Here is a 15,301-nt window from a genome sequence, read left to right on the forward strand (position 1 = left end):
ACATGTAGACAAACAGGGGTGAAAACATAACCTCCATCCACCTTCATTGGCAGGGGTAAAGATTCCTTTCCAGTTCACAACAACTTAGGCCTATGTTTTGGTTGTTAAAACTGCCCCTGGTAGCACAGATTGGGCTGCTCTGGAGTCCACAAGTGAGGCCATGGTCCATTGTATATTACCAAGGAATCTTTATATTTATGTTCCTAGTTTAAAAACAGTTGTGGTTAGTTATTGAGTAATTGCCCAAGCTACCTCCATTGCGGAGAAATGGTCAGCGTCTAGTCTGTACTTTTGAGTGTTTCAGAATAAAAAGTACCAGAGAAATAGAAAATAAATAAACAAGAAAGTAATCGTGAGCAGCACGATACTTGCAAAATCCACTTTCCTCCCCAAAAGAATGTTGCCATCGATACATGAAATTGTCAATTTCATTAAGATTAAAATTGATGACCTTTAGAAGTTTGACCTTGAGGTGACCTTTGACCTTTTGACCTCAGAATAGTTGGTTTCCCAATTCAGTGATGCACATTGCAATTGCTCTTTAATTCTTAAGTTAATCGGATGCAAAATTTAATTTGTATACAATAAACCAACTTGGTATTACCCTAACACCAAATTTATCCTGGAATCCACACATTATACAAATAGTTAAGTCTGCTTCGAAAAAAATGGGAGTCCTGTTCAGATGTTGAAGATTCTTCTCCTCTCAACAGTTGCTTCAACTATATGAAGGATTGATTCGTCCTTGTATACAGTGGCGTACCTAAGGTATGGCAGGTATGGCACGTGCCCTGAGCGCCACTTGAAGGCGGGCGCCACTGAGCAGTTTCTATTAAAGTCAGACAAGCCATCCTCAGATAGTGAAAAAAGAATTTTCTTCAGATGTATGATCTGTCTTTGATTGTCATGGGTGAGAAGCATTAGGATGGCTAGATTGTTAAACCACTTATATATATTATTAGGTAAAAATACAGTGCTGGGAGCTACATGACCACATACCTCACAGTACCACTGCTCAGTGCCAACTGGCAGTAAGACCATTGTGCTGCGCAAACTAGGGAGGTAGTCTAGAATTTTGTGCAAAATCTGTGAAATTTAATGTTCTTATTAAAAGTGCCATTTCCTTATTTCAGAGCCTTGTGTAAGAAGACCATGAAACGTTTCTTCACGAAGAAGAAGGAAAGTGGAGCTGAAGGACGGAAGAGACGAAAGTTGGAGATGGAGGAAGCCAAGAAGTCGAGCAAGTTCTTCATGCCCTTCTTTGAAAAGCCCGGAACAAGTTGTTCGACACGGTCCATGGAGTCGCCTGCACCTGCTACAAGTTTGTAAGAATCCGAAGGTGGATCAAGTACAAATGCGTCACAAGCCGAGGAGGAAGTCAAGTCAGATAAATCCGAGTATGATGGGATTAAAAGTGAGGCTGCCAGAGAGAACGTGGACATGACAGGAAGGGAAGACGATGGTGGTGGTGGTGATGTTGAGTTTATTGACGAGATTTTTCCTGACGAGATTGAACCTGACGACACTGAACCTAGTGAACTGGATGGTGTCGGAGAGCCTTGAACTGTCATACCAGAAGTGATTGAACAGCATGACATTGGACTTCTGAAGTTCGACAAGGATACTGGAAAAGCAATTCTGCCTGACGCATTGAGAACAGAAATAATAAATCTGGGTTCAAAGTATTTCCAGAACAGTGAGGTGCCTTTACTACCAACAAATAGCTCAATGAACAAAACTTGGTTCAAGAGGAATTGGGAAATGGTCATGGTGAGGAAGTGACTCGCTCATGGCTGGTCTATTCCCCTTCTAAAAAGTCTGCATTTTGTATCTGTTGTCTTCTCTATTCCCGTTCCTGGTCAGACCATCAATCCTCATTGGAGCAGGAAAGTGAATTCAACCAGCGGAAAGCACCTGAAAGGATTAGTATTCATGAAAATGCTAAGAATCATCGGGAGTGCTTCACACAGTGGAAAGAAATGGAAAGAAATTTAGCTGAAAACAGAGGAGTTATTGATGCGGACCTTCAGTCACAGATTGAGAAGGAAAAGCAGAAGTGGCGTGATATCTTGACGAGAATCCTTCACTGCATAAAATTCCTTGCGACTCAGAACCTGGCTTTGCGAGGACACAGGGAGTCACTTCAGCTGGACGATGACTCCAATGTGGGAAATTTCCTTGGTTTACTGAAACTACTGGCCATCTTTGACCCTGTCATGAAAGAACACCTCACTCGTGTGGAAAGTCATCCTGGATCCACGTCTTATCTTTCACCGGGTGTCCAGAACGAATTCATCCATATGATGGCATCCACTGTTCACCAGAGTTTACTGAGAAGCATTCGTAAAGCCAAGTACTATGGTCTCATGTTTGACTCGACTCCTGATCAGGCACACCGTGAGCAGATGTCAGAAGTAGTGAGGTACGTGGAAGTTGATTTTGAGCGGAAAACAGTCCATGTTAGAGAGTCCTTCCTTGGTTTTATCCAGATAAGCCAGAAGGATGCTGAGAGCTTGGTTGAAGACATCTCGAAACAGCTAGAGAAGGATGAAATGGAGCTACAAGATTGTCGGTCATAGTGCTATGACAACGCTGCTGTGATGGCTGGACACAGAAGTGGTGTTCATCAAAGAATAAGTGAGAAAAACAACCTGGCAGTTTTGGGAATTGCGACAATCACTCACTCAACTTGGTGGGTGTACATGCAGCCAAGCAGGATACAATGATGGTCACGTTTTTTGGAACCATCGAAGCTCTCTACGTGTTCTTCTCTCGTTCAACACAGTGCTGGGAGAAACTCAAAAACGCCGTGCCTGTCGTTGTTCAGTCGGAGTCCGAAACCAGGTGGAGTGCAAGGACAGGAGCAGTGAAGCCCGTCAACAAGTACCTTGAGGAGATACTTCAAGTTCTCCAGGACATGATAGACAATGAAAACGAGACCAGTGAAACAAGAAGTGACGCAAGGCAGCTGTATAACCGCATGTTGAGTTACGATTTTCTGATTTTGTTAGGATTTTGGAACAAAGTACTCATTCACATTGACCGTATTCAAACGAGGCTGCAGGATCCTAGCATGAACCTCCACGATGCTGCCCTGGATTTGAAAGCCCTACGAGATCATTTTGATGATGAAAGAGAAGTGTTGGTCAGTGAGTCACTCGAAGACGACTCAGTCTCTGTCAAGAATGGAATATTGAAGTTGAAAGACGTCAGAGACGAAAGAAACGAATGGCTGATGAGAACTCGAGAGACGCTGGGTTAACAGCCAAGGAGGAAATGGAAAGAGTCATGAAGGGAACACTCGACCGTCTTCACAGAGAAATGGATGAAAGGTTCGCTCGTTTGCACGACACTGACGCCAAGTTTGGGTTCCTTCTCGATGTCGAGGGACTCTTGATGTCGAGGGACTGTCGACAGTAACGACCTAATGAAGAAGTGCGAAAATTTGGGCGATTGTACAGCTCTGATGTTGATGGACAGCAGCTATTTGAAGAAATTTTGGATTGCAGAATGTTGCTATCAAGTCGGGCCAACATGAAAATATGAAGACCTGAAGAGCTTCTCAAATTAATTGTTCAGTATGGAGATGAGAGCGTCTTCCCCAATCTTCGCATTGCTATTCAGATAATGCTAACCATCGCAGTTTCCATCGCCAGCTGTGAGAGATCATTCAGCAAGTTAAAACGAATACTTTCGTATTTGAGAGCCTCCATGGGTCAAGGCAGACTCTGTGATCTTGCTTTGCTGAGTGTAGAAAGAGAAGAAACTGAAAAAAAACTGACTTTGAGCACATCATAGACCAATTTGCATCAGTGAAAGCAAGGAAAGTGCAGTTGCAATTTTCATGTAGTGCCATAATTTGTTAATTAAAAGATTAACGAGCTCGACTTGTATTTTTGAGCTGATTTTATGGTAAAGTTATCTAAAAGATGGGTGTCAGATGTTTGGACAGGGGCGCAATTTCATTGCTTGCTATCGGCGCTATTTTCCATAGATACGCCCCTGCTTGTATATAGTGTACTGCTCTCACATCTGGGGAGGTTCTAGCTCCACATACTTACTGGACAGAATTTAATCCAAAGTAATCCGACTTATCAACTCTCCCAATCTGACCTCAAAACTCGACCCGCTCGAATTACGCCGCAAAGTTGGCTCTCTTTCTCTTTTCTACAGATATTGCTACGGTTTCTGCTCCCAAGAACTTGCTGCTTGTGTACCTCCACCATTAGCGAGACCACGGAATACTCGACAAGCCACTACATCTGATGATTATTGTGTGGCCATTGGCAACTCAAGGGTGGGCCGTTATAAGGGTTGTCCGTTTGTTTCTTTCCCGCCCCTTCCAAACTCTGGAACTCTTTACCTTCTCAGGTCTTTCCAAACAATTATGACCTTTCCCTTTTCAAAAAGTAGATTTTTACGAGGACTATATAGTCCGTGACTGGAGCCTTCAACATAAAATAATATTAAAAATGGCCATTTTTCAGATTAAAATTGATGATTTTAGAAGTTTGACATTGAGTTGACCTTTGACCTTTTGACCTCAAAAATGTTTGGTTTCCCAATTCAGTGATGCATTATGCAATTGTTATGGATTCGTCACTTCCGTTGTTGTGGTTTTCATCCACTGTAAACATTTTTGGTTCCATGTACTATTATTGTTATCGTTTAAGTGAAATAGAGTTTACTATTTTTTTTTTTTTTTTTTTTTTTTGTATACAAGATCGAGGCTCGTGAAAGAGCGAACATTAATCACACAGAAAGACAAACCGACACATAAAACATATAACATCGGGAGCGGTAGACAAGATGGGGAGAGAGGGGGAAGGACACAAACACAACATTTGAGAGCAGGGACCGAGAGACATGGAGACATCGAGAGATCTGAGAGAGGGCGAGGGCTTTGGGGGGGGGGCATGGGAAGGGGGCGGTGGGAGAGGTATAAAACATATGGACACTGCCAGGACTTCCAGGAAAGAAGTTGGAATTTCAAACAAGGTGGATCTGGGGTGAATTAGCGGGGGTAGAAAAGATCAAGGTTTTGGATGGGGGAAGATAAGAGATGGTGGTGAACAGCTGTTTTAAAGACCTGGAGGGAGGAGTGGGATTGAAGGGAGTGAGGGAGTTTGTTCCAGAGGCGGGAGAAAAGAGGAATGAAAGAGTGAAGGTGAGCAGAGAGCCGAGATTTCGGCAGTTTAACCATCAGAGGGTTGCTGGCAGATCTTGTGCGACCTGTAGGAATATTTGGGGGACAGAGCACAGAGAGAGCTGGGGGTGCAAGGCCGGAGAGGAGTCGGTAGAAGACAGAAAGACCACCTACCTGCCTGCGGTGAGTGAGTGAAAGGCCCTCAGAGATAGCTTCATCGCGGGAGATTCCAATAATTCTGAAAGCTTTGGTTTCAACAGCGTGAAGCCGAGCTAGGTGTGAGGCAGGAGCACCGGCCCATAGGGGAGAACAGTATTCCATTGAGCTGCGGATGAAAGCCTTGTATGTGGTGAGGAGCTCAGGTGTGCCGAGGAAGGACTTCGCACGACGGAGGATGCCCAGTCGGCGACTGGCTTTGGAGGCCAGCTTGGAAATGTGGTTTTCCCAAGAAAGATCATGGCAGATAGTGAGACCCAAAATCTTGAGCGACAGAACTTCTTGGAGAGGATTGTTGAGAAAGTAGATGGGAGGGTTGTCCAGTCGATCTTTTCGGAGAGACATAGTAAGAGTGTGAGATTTGTCAGGATTGAAAGACATGTTCCACTTGTTTGACCAGTCTGTGATTTTGTCCAGGTCTTCAGAGAGTGAGGAGGCAGCAGACTGCCGATCATTTTCAAAAGGTTAAAAAAAGTTCATGTTTTAAATGAAACCGGAACCGGACGACGACAAAGAGGAAGAAGAGGAGAAAAAGAAGGCGGAGCGAGTGAGTCGGACAAGAAGCCGAGCTGCTTCGAGGTCTGGAGCAAACGTTGGTGAACGAGGGTCACGAGTGAACTTGGGGTTTCCCGGGAAAGGGATTCCTGCGACAGAGTTGTCATCGCTGTGACAGATAACAGGTTTTGTGACAGATCGCGTGACAGGTTTTGCAGTCGATTCCGAAGAGAATCGTTGGAGTGCCATTACGTCTCGAGAACGGGCCGTTGGCCATTTTGACTCGCGCCCGATTTTCGCATAGCTCCAAGTTTTTCACCTCGCTTCAACCATTTTCACCACATCCAGATGTTAATCTGGTGTGTGTGTGAAACGTGGATTTTGAATGGGAAATTGCGGTTCACTGAGTGGGGGCTGTTGAACGTCCATACCAGAAGGTGTGATTTCCCCGTCGCTTTGGGAGGGTGCCTTCGCCCATCTTTGGCAGTGTGACTGTCAACCGAGCGGGATTCTGGTTTCGATACGACATCGTTCTGACGATCACTGGAGCGGATCGACTTTGGCTTGATGCCGGGATAGAGACATTGGGAATGTTCTTGTTTCACTCAGTAGGAGCACAGTGAGTTACCTTGTATGAACTGATGGTACCATCATAGGAAAAGGATATATTGGTTGTACAATTGATTACTATTGTTATTGTACTGTTATTCTTGTGTGACCTTAATACAATACTTGTTTGTTGGTAACAATTGGTGTGGTTTCACCATTGATCTTTGACATACAGAATAACACATTTTTCTGCCGTGACTCCTCTCGGGGCTTGGAGGTACACCGTGACCGGGGTTTGGGGAGGAGCACGTAACACAATTTCTGTTTAATTTTCAAGTTAATAGGATGAAAATTGACGATTTTACAGATGAAAATTGATGATTTTAGAAGTTTGACCTTGAGTTGACCTTTGACCTTTTGACCTAAAAATAGTTGGTTTCTCAATTCAGTGACTCAATATGCAAATGTCATTCGACTTTAATTAAAGTCAATCTAATGAAATTTAACCTAAAGATGTCCTTTGACCTCAAAATCAGTCACGGGGGGGCGGTCACGGTTTTTCGAAGCTGTTCCACGATCTTCACGCATGCTCGAAGTTAAGTAATTGTCACATTTGTATTTTTGTCGAAACTGTATTTATCTTACGTGTATGTACCTTTTGTGTGTCCCTCGGAAGATTTATCGGTGTTAATCTTTCATACCTGTAAAAAATAGTCGAGTATTTCGTGCCACGCGGCCTAGTTGTTGAAGCTTCCGCCCTTGAGGCCTGGTTCTCTCCGGGCATCCAAAGCGGTTATTTTTTCATTCGTGTGTTTGTCAAATTTCAACTCGTTATTTTATCATCCATGCATTATTGTTTGATTATAGTTAGTTTTGGTTTGAATTTCCTGCAACTCGTAATTAATTAATCGTGTTCTGCTCCTCGTGTGCGGCCTTGTAGTTGTACCCCTGTTGGTGTTTGTTAACTTAAGCGTGTTTTGCTTGGCTCTTAGTTTTTTCCCTTCTACCCCGAACATAATACTCTGTATAACATTCTAAATCCCCACCCCCCCCCGCAACCCCCCCCCCCCAAAAAAAAAACCAAAAACATTTATTTTCCTTTCTCCACGTGTACTGTTGTCTCATCCTGTATTTTCTGTCCAGGTGTGCTGTTCGCCCCGCCCACATTATCTCCTTGCCATCCACCTTTTGCCCTGTTCACGTGACTCGTGGTGGTCCCTCTCGGCTCTCCCCCCGTTGGTATTTTGTGCATATAAGATTGTTCGCGGTTCTGTTTAAATATTATTTAAATATGTTTAACCTTTCCCCTTCAGTGTTTTATTCAGTGGTATATTACAACACGCTGTTTTTCTTCCTATTTAAAAGGCTTTTCTCAATTTCCTCTCCAACCCATTCCACTTCAAAATAAAAGAAATTCAATATCTGAAACGTCTCCCTCACTACATGGTCTAAATTCACAATCATTCCATCCCTCCTCCATCGTTCTGAATCGGATTGCTAACTTGAAAATCACAACAAACCCAATTTGTTATCAATGTTCGTCTTTCATTAATCATCCACTTTCTAAACTCCCCTCTTGCCCCTCCCATCCAAATCCCCCCCCCCCCCCTTGCACCTACACTCCTAAACTCCCCCCTTGCCCCTCCACTCTTAAACTCCCCCCTTGCCCCTCCACTTCTAAACTTCCCCCTTTCCCCTTCCCTCCTAAACTCCCCCCTTGCCCCTCCCCTCCTAAACTCCCCCCTCACTCCTCCCCTTCAAAACTCCCCCCAACCCCTCCCATTCAAATCTCCCCCCATACCATTCCTCTCCAATTCTCCCTCCTCCCCCCTCCTCCTCAAAGCTGCTCCTCCCCACTTCATCTCCTTTCTATCTCATACCTCCACCCCCCCACCCAACCTTATACTTTCCTCTGCCCCCCCCCTCAACCAACCCCTCACTGTGCCTCATCCCTTCACCATCAAACCTTTCATCCTCCTCATCCTTCCCTTTCTTGGAACTCTTCTGCAATCTCTGACACACTATCAACTGCTCTCCCTACCGCCCCCTCTCATCCTTCATCTTACCCTACTCCTCCCCTCCCCTGTCCTGTACCTGATGCTCCCCCTCTCTCTTCATTAACGGTATGGACTTCAAACATCCGGGGCCTTCGCTCAAACCGAACTGATCTGTCCATACAGGTTGCTTCTGACAATCCAGACTTGATCTGCTTAACAGAGACTTTCCTCCTTCAAGATGTCTCTGATTCCTTAATATCTCTTCCTGGTTACTCCCTCCTCCGGTATGATAGACCTGAGCCTCGTCCTGGTGGTGGGGTGGCTATCTTTATCAAAAACTCTCTTCCTCACTCTCCTTGCACTGCCCTCTCTCATCCTCACCCCAGGAGTACCTCTGGCTACGGCTTCCTCTCTGCTCCCACCTTTTGTTCATATGTGTTCTGTACCGTCCCCCAAACAGTGATGACTCCATCTACATTTCACTGTCTGACAACATGGAACAACTTCTATCCACTCATCCCAACTCTCTCTTCCTCATATGTGGTGACTTCAACTGTCATCATGCCACCTTGTTGGGTGTGGGTTCCTCTCTCACCAGTCATGGCACCTCAGCAAAGGACTTCTGTGACTCACTGGGATTGACACAATCTGTCAATTTCCCGACCCGGAACTCAGCCAATGGAGTATCTTCTCTTCTAGACTTGGTTATGACAAACTTCCCTGCTAATGTCTGCTGCTCTTCTTCTGCTCCAATCGGTTCTTCTGATCATGTGCTTGTCAAAGTGGACATCTCTCTGGCCATTCTCAGAGAGCCTCCTCAGCGTCGACGAGTCTGGCATTTCACTCAGGCCGACTGGGATGGTCTTCAAGCAGCCATCAATCGTCTGGATTGGTCTCCCATCTCCACTGCCTCTGACATCAATTCTTCCTGGGAATTCTTCCAAAGCAAACTGATCTCTCTCATGCACAGATTTATCCCATCTCGCCTTCAGTTGTCTTACCCTTCCTCCCGTCCATGGTACACTGAATCTTGTGGTGAGGCAGTTGCCCTGAAACAACTTGCCTTTGCCTCTTAGAAGGCTAATCCAACTGAAGGCAATCTCAGTTCCTTCCACCAAGCTCGGAACAAGTGTGTGTCTACCCTCAGGAGTGCCAGGAAGCACTATCTCTCCTCACTCAAGAATGAACTCTCAAACCTGTCTCCTTCCTCCAAATCCTGGTGGCATCTGGTCAAATCCGTTTCTGGTGTTTGTTCCCCCTCCATCCCCTCCCTTACCTCAAATGGCCACACAGTTGACATCGCACGTGACAAAGCCGAATGCCTCAACTCTGTGTTTGCCTCAAAATCCTTAGCCCCAAACCCATCTCTCTCTGTTCCCACCTTTCCCAGTCGAACCCAACTGCTCCTGGACTCTGTGTCCTTCTCTCCTGACAAGGTGGAGGAGTTTTTTTCAAACCTCGACTCTGATTCTGCAACTGGACCAGACGGCATCAGCCCACGGGTCCTAAAATCCTGCTCTGCCGCTCTATCTCACCCTCTCTCTGTTCTTTTCACCCTATCTTTTGCTCAAGGTCATCTGCCAGCATCCTGGAAATCAGCAAACATGACCGCTTTACACAAAAAGGTGCAAAAACAGATCCTTGCAACTACAGACCAATCAGCCTGCTCCCAATTATCAACAAAGTCATGGAATCCATCATTGCTTCGGATATGAAATCTTTCCTCTTCTCCAATGGCTTGATCTCTGATCATCAATTTGGTTTCAGACCAGGTCACTCTACTATGGACATGCTGCTTCTGCTGTCTCAACAATGGATGGAGGTCCTCAATGCCAAACAGGAAATCAGAGCTGTCTCCCTTGACATATCACGTGCCTTCGATACGGTCTGGCACCCAGCTCTGCTCACCAAACTCTCCTCCTATGGTATCCATGGAAATCTCCATGCATGGCTTGCGGACTTCCTCTCTGGTCGTAGTCAACGTGTGGCCCTGAATGGATTTCTCTCATCTCCCCTTCCTGTTCAGGCTGGAGTTCCCCAAGGCAGTGTGCTGGGCCCTGTGCTTTTTCTGGTCTTTATCAATGATCTCTCCGACTCTCTGGAAAATCCTCTCTATCTCTTTCCTGATGACTCCACTCTCTGCCGCTCCATTCCTCTTCCCTCAGATCGGCAGTCTGCAGCCACCTCACTCTCTGAAGACCTGGACAAAATCACAGACTGGTCAAACAAGTGGAACATGTCTTTCAATCCTGACAAATCTCACACTCTTACTATGTCTCTCTGAAAAGATCGACTGGACAACCCTCCCATCTACTTTCTCAACCATCCTCTCCAAGAAGTTCTGTCGCTCAAGCTTTTGGGTCTCACTATCTGCCATGATCTTTCTTGGGAAAATCACATTTCCAAGCTGGCCTCCAAAGCCAGTCGCCGACTGGGCATCCTCCGTCGTGCGAAGTCCTTCCTAGGCAAACCTGAGCTCCTCACCACATACAAGGCTTTCATCCGCAGCTCAATGGAATACTGTTATCCCCAATGGGCTGGTGCTCCTGCCTCACACCTTGCTCGGCTTCACGCTGTTGAATCCAAAGCTTTCAGAATCATTGGAATCTGCCGCGCTGAAACTATCACTGAGGGCCTTTCACTCACTCACCGCAGCCAGGTAGGTGGTCTTTCTGTCTTCTACCGACTCCTCTCCGGCCTTGCTCCCCCAGCTCTCTCTGTGCTCTGTCCCCCAAATATTCCTACAGGTCGCACAAGATCTGCCAGCAACCCTCTGATGGTTAAACTGCCGAAATCTCGGCTCTCTGCTCACCTTCACTCTTTCATTCCTCTTTTCTCCCGCCTCTGGAACAAACTCCCACACTCCCTTCAATCCCACTCCTCCCTCCAGGTCTTTAAAACAGCTGTTCACCACCATGTCTTATCTTCCCCCATCCAAAACCTTGATCTTTTCTACCCCCACTAATTCACCCCAGATCCACCTTGTTTGAAATTCCAACTTCTTTCCTGGAGGTCCTGGCAGTGTCCATATGTTTTATACCTCTCCCACCCCCCCTTCCCATGCCTCCCCCCCAAAGCCCTCTCCCTCCCACAGATCTCTCGATGTCTCCATGTCTCTCGGTCCCTGCTCTCAGATGTTGTGTTTGTGTCCTTCCCCCTCTCTCCCCATCTTGTCTACCGCTCCCGATGTTATTTGTTTTATGTGTCGGTTTGTCTGTTTGTCTTTCTGTGTGATTAATGTTCGCTCTTTCACGAGCCTCGATCGTGTATACAAAAAAAAAAAAAAAAAAAATCAAGAGGCTTCTCAGTTGTGACTACCTCTACAACTTGGCAAAGTTTCATGACGATCGGTTTAGAATTGTGACGTGTAGGTGAGTGACAAATAGACAAACAAACAGACAGACAGACTAACAAAGTCGACCGATCAATATACTTGAAAAACTTCGATTTTACAAGTAACAAAGCCAACCGACCAAACAAACGTGTGAAAACATAACCTCCGCCCACCATCGATGGCGATGGTGATGAAATGGGATATTATGGTGCAGTTCTGATGCATGTGCAAGAACGTTTATCAAAGTTTTTTTGACTTTTTCGTTTCCACGTGTCACCTTTGACGCCTCACATCACATTTACTACAAAGGGCATCCCCACAAGAAAGAGCAATGTTGCCTGGTTTATAGAGATAAAATGATGATAAATATATATGATGATCTAGAACGACCTGGACGATAAAACTTTGAGAAATAAAACTTTGTTCTTTCACATGCATCAAACCGCATAGTTGTATCCCATTTTGTTGTATGTCAAAGCATGGAAAGAGCATATTGATAGCTCACCTACTCTTCGTAAAGGACAGCATTGGGATCTTTTACTTCCACCAACTTATGCGGACAGGACACCTAGTTTGACGTCCATCGATGGGACGGAACACACATCGATGAATCACCTAGCCTGTGAAACACCAGGATGGCAGTTTATAGCTGGGTCGAGATTCAAATCCAGAAAAGACAGCTTAAAGTGAGTGCTCGCACCTCCAGGCCACCCTTCCAGTTCTGTGTGCAACCAAATTGAGGATTATATTGTTTGAGCGACCACTTGGCACTCCAGTTTAAATTAAATCCACCATGTACAGGCTATCGTTCAGTGTTAACTCAGGTGACAGCATATTTGAGTATGGTAGGACAAGGCAGGTGACCATTACAATACCTTGCATGAGCACAAAGATAACAGCACAGTGGACAGTGGAGTTTTCTCTTTACACAGTAGTTTCATTTTTATGCCAAAATAAGTTTGCTGAAAGATCATCACACAGCCATGATGTTAAAACGTTTGGACAAGTAACCTCCAAAACTTTTGGGGAATACCTTTGCAGGTAATGAAAAAAAGGTCAAATCTAGGCAACTAATGTGGTCAATATTCAATGCTTCCTCCATTTGGGATATAAATCTTAGCATGACTTTTCTCATGCTTCAATAAACCTAATTGACAGCAAACAAATAAACAAGAAAGAGCAATCAGAGATTGCAGACTCTCGCCAGGACGTGTTTGTGGGGTGTATTTTGAGAGGTGTTTATTAGCTACTGTCTGCTGTGTTTGTGTGGTTTATTGACGATGTAGATTTATGCTCAATCCAATATGACTGCTAAAACACGTGACCAATGACGTCATCAATTAAATTCTCCCATATTTTTGAGTACATCATGCTCAACAAATTTCAAGCTGATCGGATCAAGTGCTCTATTTGTCTAATTATAACGTCATAATGAAGGCAACGATGACATCATCAAGAATCTTTTGTTCCCCAAGGGGAGTACTTGACAATGAAACATGCTTCAATTTTTTTCATGGAGCCGTTTTGGAGATACAGATGTACAATTTTGTTGGGTTTTTCCAAGATAGTGCTTGTACCATGTGACCTATGACGTCATAATTATCATTAAAAATTATACAGGAGAAGGCGCTCCTATGGTGAAAATTTCTTTGCAATAGGACCAAAGGTTGCAGAGAAAAGCATAATCACGTTCTGTGTGGACAAACAACAGACAAACAAGCAAACAGACCCAAATACATTACCCTCTCCCCTAGCGAGGGTAACTAGAACCGCTACTTTATAACTGCTGGCAGTGATGACCGGGTACCACACGCCATCCTGCTGTGATACAACCCCGCTTTGATATAACCCTACTTTCATCAGACACGTGTGACATGTGACATCCTGTTTATAAAACTGAATTCAGTATTGTATATAAAAAAAACATTTTTTAAATGAGGCTGTCCTCTGGGTATTTTGAGTCCTCGGGGTCTTTTGAGTCATCGGGATCCTATGGCTCTTCGGGGCCTTTTGAATCATTGGCGTGTTTTGAGTCCTCGGGGTCTTTTGGGTCTTCAGAGTCCTCAGGGTCTTTTAGGTCTTTTTGGGCCCTCGGGGCCTTTTGCATCTCTTTGGGTTCTCAGGGCCTTTTGGGTCTTCTGAGTCCTCAGGGTATTTTGGGTCCTCTGGTTCTTCATGGTATTTAATGATCCTTGGGGGTCTTGGTGGACTTAAGGGTCTTGGAGGATCTTAAAGGTTCTTCAAAGGTCCAGTGGGTCTCAGCAGTCCAAAGTGTCGAAGGTACATTCCGATAGTACATAATTAATAGACAGGATGCCACTGACTTCAAAGAGTACATAATTAATCGCCAGCGAAGCCGGTGTTGTGAATGAACGCGTACGTATTATGTTGAAAAGCCAGATTTTGCTGAATCCTTTGAGAATTTCAAAGCTTTGACGCACCAAATCACTCCATGGAGGCCGCCATCTTGCGGATGCGGAAGTATGCATATAAAATTGCGAACAAGTTCAATAGGAGTTTGTTTCACCCGTCTTTTTTTGATTCACAATCTTATGCACCTCTAATTTGTAATTAAAATACTTTAAGACGAACCTCGTTCCCCGGGACCACATGGGCCCTGGTTATCTTCAACGAAAATCGTCACCAAACACCGGAACCAAGGAGATTCGAGCATTTGAAAAAATATTTCAAAAACCAAATCGCTCCATGGAGGCCGCCATCTTGCGGATGCGGAAGTATGCATAAAAAATTGAGAAAAAGTTCAATAGGAGTTTGTTTCACCCGTCTTTTTTAGATTCACAATCTTATGCACCTCTAATTTGTAATTAAAATACTTTAAGACCAACCTCGGCCCGCACGGGCCTGGTTATCTTCAACGAAAATCGTCACCAAACACCGGAACCAATGAGATTCGAGCATTTGAAAAAAATATTTCAAAAAAGCTTATTACCGCATTTCGGAGGCTGAAAACGGCATCAAATATTCTAAAATTGACGAAGAATTATTTTTTAGAAATCTCGCGGCCGTAGGGGATAGTTTTTCACGGCCGGAAATATCCGAAGTTGAGACGGAATTCACCGAATTAATCAAGAAGGAAATTTCATAAATTTTAATCTCATCCAGAATGCAAATGGTGTCATTTTGAACTAGGTATGGTACCTACTACACCTACCTACTACCAACTACCTAACCTACTGATGTCATAGTGATGGGTAAAATAGTGGCAAAAGGCTTTGGCTTCGCCGGCTCATTGCAGCTTTGCAGTAGGGTACTAGTAGATATATTAAAAACTCACATGGCTGGAGAAGATAATGTAGTAGAGTTCTCCTTCTTCAAACAATAACTTCTGGTTGCCAGACCGCAAGACCAATCATGTTGAAATTTTAAACACGTGGTCCACTTTACGACTACTACATTACTTTGAAGTTTCACATCGATCAATGAAGCGGTTCTTTGGTGTGATATATGACCTATGACGTCATGGTTGTGGAACTTTTTGCTCGTCATGGGTATGCGATAATGCGTGTAAAATTTTGCCTCGATCTGTTTAGCCGTTTTGGAGAA

The 15,301-nt window shown here is 44.6% G+C and overlaps 1 protein-coding gene across 5 annotated transcripts in view; it reads right to left on the reverse strand.

Annotated features, from left to right (window-relative positions):
- The window catches only part of LOC137425542 (sodium- and chloride-dependent taurine transporter), a 340,062-nt gene that overhangs the window by 58,231 nt on the left and 266,530 nt on the right, over nucleotides 1-15,301 (reverse strand). The window lies entirely within an intron of this gene.

The sequence above is a fragment of the Myxine glutinosa genome, chromosome 4 (genome assembly GCF_964187855.1).
Source record: "Myxine glutinosa chromosome 4, kmMyxGlut1.1, whole genome shotgun sequence".
Lineage (NCBI taxonomy): Eukaryota > Metazoa > Chordata > Myxini > Myxiniformes > Myxinidae > Myxine > Myxine glutinosa.